The sequence below is a fragment of the Lycium ferocissimum genome, unplaced genomic scaffold (assembly GCF_029784015.1).
Source record: "Lycium ferocissimum isolate CSIRO_LF1 unplaced genomic scaffold, AGI_CSIRO_Lferr_CH_V1 ctg78, whole genome shotgun sequence".
Taxonomy (NCBI): Eukaryota; Viridiplantae; Streptophyta; class Magnoliopsida; order Solanales; family Solanaceae; genus Lycium; species Lycium ferocissimum.
In genome coordinates, this window is record NW_026726948.1 from 324,029 (window position 1) to 336,070 (window position 12,042).

The following is a 12,042-nucleotide window of genomic DNA, read 5'->3' on the forward strand; positions in this document are numbered from 1 at the left end:
AATAATCCACGAACCTAAAAAAAGCAAAAAAGCATAGAGGCATTTGTCCGAATTTAGTAAGCGTTTGGCCATAGGTATCAAAAACAAATTTACTTTTTTTGAAATTTTTGAAGTTGGAGTTGGAGTTGTGTTTGACCATAATTTTTAATTTGTAGTTTTTGATGAAATGTAATTGTAAAAAAGTGAAATTTTTTTGAAAAATAAAATTTTTGAATTTTTGGTATTCCAAAATACAACTTCAAGTTGTATTCAGAATATTTATGGCCGAACAAAAAAGTGAAAAAAATTTCGAAAAAAAGTGAATAATTTTTATGGCCAAACGGCACCTTAATCTCTCTCTGTCTCTATAGTGTCAGAAATCCTGTTTGGTCTGCCTTTTCTCAAAGGTCTGTTTGTTTGTGTAGAAAAAAAAAAAAGTACATAGGAAAATTAAGAAGAAGAAGAAATGGGATGCTTTCTTTGTTGTGGAAAATCAAAGAAGAAGCAAGAAATTGGCAAGTCTAATGATCAGATCTCATCCTCATTAGGTACTGTTAATTATTTAGTAATCAAAGTTTGAAGCTTTTTTATTTCTTGTTAATTACTTGTATCATGACATTTAATGTTGCCTTTTTTCTTGTGTTGGAGTTTGTAAAATAGTATAGCTACCTTAATCAGCTCTTCAAGAAGCATATTTGAGTGATCTGCTTTTGATTTTTGGTACAAATGTTTGTTTTCTTGTAAATAGTCCTATTTTGGCGACTTCAGAAAGATTTAAACTTTTTGGTCTTTTCCCTTTGTTGAGGTTGGGATTTTAAACTTTTCTTAAACTATAAGCTCCTAACAATTTTCCTATTGAACTTAATATAGTTAATAATTTTTGTCTAGATTACAGTAAAAAGAGAGTAAGCTTTAAAGTAGGAACATTTTGTTTGTTGGGGTGCATGCCTTATGTGGCCTCAGTTTATGCTGCAACTGAACTGAAGCTATTGGAGGCAATTTTTTAGGGAAATATTGACATATTGTATAAATATGAAGTCTAAGCTAGTGGACGTTTGGAGATAAGAATTGTGAAATTTGGAAAAAAGTAGTATTTGTTGTCAAGTTGAAAATAGTATTTGAAAATTGGAGTTGTGTTTGGACATGAATACAAAATTGGAGCTGTTTTTGAATTTTTGTGAGTGATTTGGAGTGAAAATTGTGAAAACGGCTTTTTGGAGTTTTACGACTTCCCCAAAATGGTTGAATTCCGGAAAGTTGTAACAATTCTATGTCCAAACAGTTTGCCCGAAAAAAGTGAAAACTATCCATGGCCAAATGGGCACTAATATAGTTAAGTAGGTAATTTCGGTTTAGACTACAGTAGAAAGCATAAAAGCTTTAACGTAGGAACTTTTTGCTGCGGTGCTTGCCTTCTGTGGTCTCAGTTTATGCTGCAATTGAACTGAAGCTATTGAAGGCAATTGAAATATTGGCATATTGTATAAAAATGAAGTCTAAATATGTTTGGTTAAATACAAGGTGTCTCTAGTTTTGGCTGCTTGATGAAGTAAACTTTCTCAGCATGCTAACTTGTAACCCTTGAGTGATGTTGCTCAAGCTTCTTTTACGTTTTCAACTTATCGTGTCTGATGAAATTGGATAACACATCAAGATTAGGGCCAGTTAAGTTCTACTAGAATGTTTCACTGCAACAAATGAATCACGTTTCTTTTGTTAACCAATACTGTTAACATTGGGACTTTTCAGTTTTGCTTGACTAGATTGTCAAATTGTGAAAAGATGTAGTATCATTGCACCTGGTATATTTACTACTAAATTTTACTTACTTGTCTGGCCATGTTGATGGACAGCATTAATTAATTAAGCACAACATACTATTACTGCTGACAGGCATTTCACTTTTATGATGAATGTGAAAGCACCCCACCTCTGTTTGTTTTATTTTCTGTCTCCTAAAGCTTATGAATGGCAGAAGTCATTTCTGTCAGCCATGGGTCATTTCTTGGAGGTTACATTGTCCTACCAAACATTCACATTTAAGACAAAATAACAATTTTCTCTTTCTTGTTTCAGAAAAATTGAAGGTAAATACTTCACAGGATGAAAAAAAGGACAGCTCCAGAAATGGTGGATCTGGACATATAGCGGGACATACGTTTACATTTTGCGAGTTAGCTTCTGCCACCAAAAATTTTAGGGCAGATTGTCTCTTGGGAGAAGGAGGCTTTGGTAGAGTATATAAAGGCCGGTTAGAGAGAACTAATCAGGTTGGTCTAGCTCATAAATTAACTCACAACTTGGAAATAAAACTGCTGACTTGCCTTTTATAAGCAATATGTTCAATGCTTTTTATTCTTATTAGTTAAATCTGAGTTGGCATTCTCTCCATTTCATGCTGCACTGTTTCTTTGCTTTCTTCCTTTCGGAGAGGAAAGTGCAAAGCCTTTTGGAATGGTGAAAGAGTTTAGATGACAGTTAATTCATTGATTACTCATTCGCTGCATGAATCTCACTGTATTACAGTAAGTTTTGGTCTTCTGTTTTTCAATTTGGGGTGATGATGCAAGGTTTTATCTTTAAAATTTGATTTCAACTTCGGTTTAGCTCAACTATTGTGAAACCTAATACTCTGACAATCTAAAGATATAATCTCATTTCAGGTTCTTGATTTAGAGCTTGAGCCTCTTAATTTTTCTCATTTATAGGTAGACCAGAAGAAACTTTAATAAAACAGAAATCAAGGGAATCGACAGCCTCGTCGAAACTCTGCGCAAATAGTAGATTTTAAACAATCATAATGCAATTCCACTCAAGATTTAGCCCGGTCTCTTGTTATCATCTGATTGTCATTAGAATACAGCTTAAGGAGAAGTTATTTCAGTGTAGGGACTTGACTAAAAGCAGCATCCTACCGGCTTTATGCTAATGAACACCGTGCTGTTGTGTCTGCTAAAGCCCCTTAACTGCTTCCTTTCTTTTATGCCTTCTGCACTAATTTCACCAGCACCTCACCCTTTAAAATATTGACCAAGTTCAACATTTGAGAAGTTCTATTATTGATTCCACTTTTTAATAGAGCGTAGATATTTTGCGGAGGTGAAATGTGTATTATTTCTGAAGAGCTTCCTGTTCGCACCAAAAGTCCCTGCAACACTAAAACTGCAAACATCACTGAAATGTAATGGTGAAAGGTGCACTATCCCATTCCCGATGACAACAGCAACATATCCAGTATAGTCTCACAACTGGGGTCTTGGGAGGGTGCGGTGTACGTAGACCTTACCCCTACCTTTGTGGGGTAGAGTGGCTGTTTCCGATAGACCCTCGGCTCACTTTGAGGACGAGAAACTTTAAATATTTGCCTCGTAGTATTTAGCCTCCAGAGGTTTACAGCCTTATAATGTTGTGCCGCGACACCTTGTCTCCCTGTTCCTCGGCCGATTGTGCTTTGATTGAAGAGCTTCCTTACCTGCACTGTCTTTTTCATGAAATTCCCCTGCCTATAGTCCTCATCTCATTTAAATAAAGAACATTTTTTCAGCAACTCTGTGGCTCTTATGATGCTGTTAGCGAGAATTCTTAAACCAACCGCAGAAGATGTAGATGCACGACTTGGATCTAACATATTACTTATGCCACCTTTGAATTTTATTTATGTACATAACTAGCTTTTGTCTATACTTCTTCACTGTTAATGGGAATAGATACTAGGGCTACCAGCCTCGAGAGAAGAACAAGGCTCATCCACCTAATGTGTTCCATGTGTCACAGGGTCATTTACTTTTAGATTTCTCCATACTGTGCTCAATAGTAGATTACTTCTGTTTTATCAATTGAATATTGTTTGTACTCTTTAGATTTTTTTTTTTTTTTTTTTTGAATAAGTTGTACTCTTTAGATTGTTTATGAGGCCGTCAGTGCTTTCTTATATAGATCGTGGCCATAAAGCAACTCGACCAAAATGGATTGCAAGGAAATAGGGAATTCCTTGTTGAGGTCCTGATGTTAAGCCTACTTCACCATCCATACCTTGTCAATTTGATTGGATATTGTGCTGATGGAGATCAGGACTTCTAGTTTACGAGTTCATGCCGTTAGGATCACTGGAAGATCATTTACATGGTATGTATAAGAGGACTAATTAATTAATGCTACCATATTCTGGATCTTGCTGAACTTACTAAAATTTTGTATTCTTAAGATTAAAATAGCAATACTGTAACTTCTATCTTAGGTCATTATTCACCCAAAGAAGGTCTAATGACATGACTACTGGAGTTCATCTGGAATTTATTTGAAGGCAGTTTTTGTTAGTTTGTGAAGTTCTAAGTAATCCAAGGGATTAAAATCAAATTTTGCTGAACCATAAAAAGATATTACATAGCTTCCTTTCTATACAAATTGGTATCTGACAGGACTTTTTTTTTTTTTGATAAAATAATGAAATTTTATCAAATGAAGGGTAAAACACGTCTGCTGGCATCTGACAGGACTTGAAAGCTAATCTTTTGTATTCCTGAGCAATTTCCAGATGCTTGTTGAGCTAATGAAATTGGAAGCAAATGGAAAATATTACGTGTGCTTTCAATTGTGGCATACAATTCCAAATTGGCTGTTTGTTTTTCATTTACTTTTTCATAAAGTATTTCTTTTACCGTTAACTGCTCCTTACTGGTGTTATTATATCCAAGGGTCTAATTTATCATGTAATTGGTTAAATTATCCAGAGCTTTCACCCGATAAAAGACGACTAGACTGGAATACAAGAATGAAAATAGCTGCCGGTGCTGCCAAGGGCCTGGAGTACTTGCACGATAAAGCGAATCCCCCTGTTATATACAGAGATTTAAAATGTTCTAATATATTGCTGGATGAAGATTACAATCCCAAGCTATCTGATTTTGGGTTGGCCAAGTTGGGTCCTGTAGGCGACAAGACCCATGTTTCCACCAGAGTCATGGGAACCTATGGTTATTGTGCACCAGAATATGCAATGATGGGACAGCTTACACTTAAATCTGATGTTTACAGTTTTGGAGTAGTCCTTCTAGAAATTATTACTGGTAGAAGGGCAATTGATACATCAAGAGCTGCTGGAGAGCAGAATCTGGTTGCATGGGTAAGAGAAAATGCTTTTGCTGTTAATGTCTTAGTTTAAGCTGTGGAGTTTATGTGTCTTTTCTTGAAGCTTCAAGACTTCAACTAGTTGGTGCATGCTTATTATGTTGCACAACCAATCTGTTGGGGTTTTTATTATGTTGTAAGGTTTCTCAATTATTTTTCATGCCTGCTCTCTGAATCAATCACTCAAATGCTCATCGGGACTTGAGTATATTGTGTTGTCCTTAGGTTTCTGGGCATTTATAGCTGTTCTCTGCTAGACCTCTAGTTTGTCTTCGAGTTATCGCATCATATTTGTATATCTTTTGTTTTCCTAATGATAAGGTAAATAATTTTATTATATGTTGGGAACAACTCTAGAATACCAAAAGCTAGAGAATCTACCAAAAGATATGATTCTCTATGAAATACAACCAATCTTCTACAAATTAGAACCCTTGGGCTGCAATTTTGTCAGTGTCATTTGGTATCAAGTGATCGACCATATCTTTATTCAAATAGCTGTACTTTCAAGTGCCTTTTCCAGTTAGTTGCTTCTCGGATAATCTCCTGTGTGCCTACTGTACACCAAGCTACTTAGTTTCATCCAGTTCTTGCTTCTCTTCTAGATTGTTAGCAACCTTTTAGAAGAGACAGCTAGCTGTCACACAAAATGTCGCAGCATTACAAATTATTTAGCTCATTCTTCCCTATATCATGTCACGTAGTTTGCTGCTCAATTGTGAGGAAGAGTTTCATGTGAGTTATATTGTTGAGAGCCTTCTTGTTCAGAACTGTTGTTTTTTCAAGCTACTTATGGGCAAAAAGTTCTTTCAAAATTTGCAGGCTCGACCATTGTTCAAAGACCGTAGAAAGTTCTCACAAATGGCAGATCCAGTGCTTCAAGGTGAGTATCCAGTTAGAGGGTTGTATCAAGCTCTTGCTGTAGCTGCAATGTGTGTCCAGGAGCAGCCCAACATGCGCCCTCTCATAGCAGACGTGGTTACTGCCCTAAACTATCTTGCTTCGCAGAGGTACGACCCTGCAACTCAGCCACCCCAAAGGCCGAGAACAAGAAGGGACTTGTGATTGTTGCAGTGGATTAGACATTGGAATTTGACAACTACATGGTTCTTGAGTATTATGATAGGTGTAATTTCCATGATGTTGTGGTCATGCAGTTGGCTGTTTCTGTTGCTCCAAAGAGATGATGCCTATTTATTGCAGCAGATGGTTGTCTTTTCACTGTCAGTATATAAATCCTTCTTCCTGTTTTACAGAAGAGAAGCATGTTGAAAAGAGAATAGGTTGAAATCCCAGGAAAAAAGAAGAAGAAAAAACCTACCACTTCTTGACTTTGCTTTTAGTTTTCTCTTAGGAATTCTTTTTAGGTTCTTTTCTTTTCTCTCTCTTTTTAACTTTTAGATTATGTAAATTAGGGAGCCAATTGGCACTTGGACAGTACTGATGAAAGCTTGTATGCAGTATCCTCTCAGATGATATTCTTATCTTCTTTTATAGAAAAGCAGGAAAAAAACTGGTATTGCCTGTTCAAGTGGTTGACTCCCACATTTTCTTTTCCTCTAGTGTGTTTGCTGATTATTAAGGATTTTGCTAACTCACTACAACCATATCGTATGTCACCATTTTATTTTCACCTTCTTACCTTTAAATTCCCCTTGCCAACTACAATTGGTGGAAGCATTCTAGTCTTTGGCTCAAAATAGAGAAATTTCTTCTACTTCTTTCAAGGAAAAGCTAGTTCCTTTTTTCTGAGACTCCTCTTCCTTCTCAACCAGGAAAGAGAAAGATTGAGCAAGTATTCTTTTTCCATCCCTGAGGGGTCTTTTGGTTTGAAGAATTAAGAACTAATCATGGTGTATAAATTGGTATTGCTTTATACACCCTTTCATATGAAGTATTAAATTCTACGTCACAGTTAATGTTATACGACGTTCAGCTACTGTTATACGAGTTTTAGTAACGGTAATCAAAGTTGTATAACTAATACGAGTATAAATTCTACAATTATATGAGATAGAAGGTGAAATGAGTAATACATGTATTAGCAATACACATATAAGAGCATTAAAGACAAAAATAATCTTACAGTAGGTAATCCTAAAAATTAATCCCCATATTATTTATTCAACGTATAGTTATTCATGCATTATTTATTCTTCATATAACAATGTTGAATTGCTTTGATTTGAATCTCAATTCAAGATATTATGAAGTTTTGATGATTGATAAACTGTGTATAATTAGGCGGGCAGTGCCGGCTCAAGGGCCAAGCCAATGAAGCATGGCCGGAGGCCCCCGAATTTTTAGGGCCCCATTTTCTCTAATTAATATTAGTAGGCTAATTTTATGGTACATAATTTTCCTTACAAAATTATTCAGCATCTATTTATGGTAAATAAGTATGAGATCTTTATTAAAAAAAAAAAAAAAAAAGGAAAGAGAATTACTTAGCCAGTGTGATTGATTACGACTAATAATTAACTTACATTCTAATAATAATATTATTCTTTTTGTTCTTTTCATAAAAGAACTTGTATTTTATATTTTATGTTTTCTCGTACTAAGCTATCTATTTTCTAAGAAACAAGAGATGAAAGGCATGAAACAAATAAAAATTGTATGTTTCATTCTTTTTCAAGTTCTCAAAAGCATCACAACAAACAAATTAAAATAATGAAGTTTTATTCCGATATCAAGTTATCAATTTCTAGAATCAGGTTCTATGTATAACTTTTTACGAAGTATCTTTTTATTTAAGTTTGAAATTTATTAATTTTTATCTCATAGTAGTATCACTACTAGAAAAAGATGTTTTTCCTACCGATATTCAGTGGGAAATTTGTGTTATAGAGCATGATTTTCCCACCTCATTCTCACCGAACTAGCTCACTGGGAAAACGCATGGTGAGAAACAGGTTCCCACTGAAATGCTGGGAAATTTTCTACTTTTTCCGTGTGAAAACACTACTATTTAAGTTTTTCCCACTGACATTCAGTGCGAAATAGCCTCTGAACATTTTTTCAATGGGAAAATAGAGATTATTTAGTAGTGCATATTATTTATCTGAAATCAAGTATGTCAACTATAAAGCATGAATCAGGTTACGTAATATGATCTTTTTTAAAAAAAAAAAAATATATAATTTGAGGCCTCTTAATAAAGTTTGGATTTAAGCCCCCAATGTCCTTGAGCCGCCCCTGTATGCGGGTTTGATCCTCCAAGGCCTGTTAGAGCTCTCTTCAACGGTGGTGTCTAAATGACTCTTTCACATAGCTCAAAGATGGTGCTAATTTAGTCCCTTAGTCCGGAACCTAATCCAGATGCCTTAACCATGTTCAAGAAGAATAGACAAATACATACAAGAACCAGGTCCTTAACAGATCTCTAAAAGGAATTGGTAAAACTGGCAACAAGGATACACCAAGGCTGGAAGAACCAGGTCCCTTGCAGAAGAGTTGAAGAATGTTTGGTCCATGCGTGAAAAGCTATTCCACGGATCATTGAAGAAATGAGATTTAAGCCTTCATTCAATTCTACAAGGAATACAGTTCAAGACATGAAAATATTACCACAATGAACATATGGAACTAAATTTGAAATAGGAGATAGTATTTAGAGGCCGGAGCATGAATCCAAACCAGGTCAAACAAGGATTGGTTCTTGGATTCTCGAATCAAGTCTTGGTTAGTTTTGAAGAACAAGAAGCGACTATCCTACTCTTATATAAATCATTACATTGAAGCCATTCAAGATATAACCGCAAAAGAGAGAAGACTAGAGCTAAAAGAGAGATATCTATTCATAGTGTCTTTAAGTGAGAAAGAATTAATTACAACGAAGAAGAACCTATTCCTATGAAGATTTATTCATACAATTCATTGAGGTGTATTAGTTAGCTTTTTTGTGCTTAAAATGTATCATTTTACATTCATAGAGAATTTGTATTATAGGTGTTGTTTTCAGTTGTAACTTTTTAGACTGGGTAGAGTTTTTGAAGAAGTTAGCTACACTTAGAGAGAAGTATAGAAGAAGGATAGGTGTTTTAGTGGTCAATTCCTTAGGTGTACAAGAGTTGTAATCTTAATACTACTCAAGTTATAGTAGAGATTTGAGGAAATCCTATTGCAGATAGGTCGTGGTTTTTGCCTCCCTTGAGCAAGGAGTTTTCCACGTAAAATTTTTTGCGTTAAATTATTAATTTGCAATTCTCTTCTTGTTTAGCTGCTGAAGAACCTAGTTCTTCAGTATATAGGTAGCAACTTAAGTTATCAACCAATCACTGTATTATTAATTCTTCACATAACAATTTTCGTATTATTAAAAAATTTCACAGAGTACCCTATTTGGACACCGTTTATCTCTATCAGATTTTTATAATTTTTGCACGTCTACTCACTTCGGAACAACTAAGATATAGTGTCTGAAGCTTTATATGTTTGTAGTTAATGCAATTTCGCCTTAAATTTAGGAAAAATGATTGAGCTTCAGCAATATATGCATGAACTTCATATAAAAATGGCTAAAGTTCAAGAAAGAAAAATTGAATTCAGCCACATATGACTGAACTTCATCCATATGTGCCTAAAGTTCAGGCAATAATGATTGAATTTCAGCTATATGGTTCTCAACTTCAAACAATGCATGTCTGAAGTTATTCTGAAGTGTATGAACTTGCAAATTATTATGCATTCCAAGTGTGGCTTTACGGGTGGTCCCAAAATCATGCATCTGTGCACTCCGCCAACCCTCAAAAAAATTTATGTGTTACGATTCTTGTATAACTAATACATAAAGCAAACAACCCTTAAGTAAGCCTGTTAACCGGTTTGATCGGAACCAGACCGGTAATCGGTTATAAAACCGGCCGGTTTCCGGTCTAAAAACCGGAACCAGCCACCAGTTTCGGTTTACCGGTTTCAAACTGAAAACCGGAACCGGACCGGTCCAAAACGTTAGAAAACCCCTCTTTTTTGTTTTTTTGTGTAATATATATATATTATAGTGTTTGTTAGTATATTGTAGGTATATTTACATATGTTATATAAGTTTATAAGTAAAGTTTATATATTTACTGACTAACAACATATACGTATATATATATTAAGTTATATGCTTAAGTTATACTACATATACCTAAAATATACTAAGAATATACTTATATATATCAATATACTTAGGTTATATAAGGTATATATATGTTTAAGTTATATGTCTACTGTATATACTTATATATGTTTAAGTTATATGTATTATAACTTAAGTTATTTATAGCATAAGTTTTTTCTATGTTTATAAATTCCTATTTTATAAATTAAGTATATTTATATTATAAGTATATTCTTAGTATATTTTAGTTATTTTTCAAGTATATAACGTTCTAGTTTTTAATTTAAGTAGATGTATATTATAAGTATATTCTTAGTATATTTTAGGTATATTCCTAACTTAATATAAGTAAAAATATGAACACAAGTAAATAGAAGAAAGCTCAATGAGTCATATATTTTATTCATTCATGGATAACATTTATTTGCAAGTTGTAGTTTTTTTTAACTTGCAAATAATACATGAGTTGCAAAGAAATAGTAGAATAATAAAATCAAAAAGTGTCGATCATTTGGCTAATATCCGCCATATCATATTCGGTCATGGAGATATCTTCAAAGTCTTTCATTTGGTCCACTCCACTTGCTATCAAATCTTCAATCTCTTCCTCTTCGCCTTCCACCGCTTCTAAGTTTTGGTTGCGTCGCTCCGATCTAATCCAATCGCGAATGCACACTAATACTTGCAAGCTAAATCCGGATAATGAGTGTCTATGGTCTCCAATTTGTTGTCTTCCTTGGCTAAATGCACTCTCCGAAGCCACGGTTGATATTTGAACCGTAAGGATATCTCGAGCCATTCTTGAAAGTATCGGATGACTTGCCTTGTATCTCTTCCACCATGCTAAGACGTCCAAATCATCTAGTTCCTTGATGTCCACATTTCGCTGGATCAAATAAAGGTGATATTCATCAAAGTTTGCATTATAAGAAGGAGTTGGATGTGAATGTAAAACTTTTAAATGCGACAAACCCGACAAGCCCTTTTTGCTACTTTGAGAAGTAATAGGGCGTGGAGCAACGAGTGTAGTATTTTCTTTCAAATTAGAATAATGATTAAAAACTTTTCTAAACTCAGCATCAATCGCGAGCTCGGCGTCAGCTAAAGATGGTTCAACTTCCTCTTCAACTTCTAAAAAGGTATAAATTTGATTAACCAATGCTCTAGTATAAGACATTTTTAAACAAGGATTTAAAAGAGAACCCAATATAAATAAAGTTGGGATGGGAAAAAAATACTTCTTAAATTTTGTTGTCATATTAAAAATAGCCGCTTGATAACCGAATTTATTTTTCTACTCTTGTAAAATTCTAGCTATTTCCACTAGGTAAGCTAAAATTTCGATTACCGTGGGATAGAACTGTCTAGAAAAAGCAAGAGTTACATTATAAAATTTTGGTAAGAGTTCAACACATTCCTTAACATCTTCCCAATCGGTAATAATTAACCAATCATCACTATTCGTATTAAAATGGTTGTGAACTTGTTGTATGGGAATCCTATAATCATATGCTTGTTGTAATCATAATGTAAGTGTAGTTCCACCTAGTGTCAACTTTTACTTGAATTTTCCTAGGTCTAAGGCCATTTTCCACACAAGAATTCTTAAAATCTCTCAGTTTTTCCCTATTAGCATTACAAAAAAGAAACGCAACCGCATTTCTAACTTTTTGAATAGAATCTTCAAAACACTCAAGACCATCTTTAACAATTAAGTTTAAAATGTGACAACTACATCTCACATGAAAAATATTTTTTAGCGGAGGGTTTAATTCCCTTTTTAAAAGACCAATCGCCTTTGTATTATTAGAAGCATTATCTAAAGCAAT

At 34.3% G+C, this 12,042-nt stretch overlaps 1 pseudogene; it reads left to right on the forward strand.

Moving 5' to 3' along the window:
- The first annotated feature begins 261 nt into the window (after positions 1-261).
- On the forward strand, positions 262-6,637 carry LOC132045739 (probable serine/threonine-protein kinase PBL7; annotated as a pseudogene).
- Positions 6,638-12,042: the final 5,405 nt, after the last annotated feature.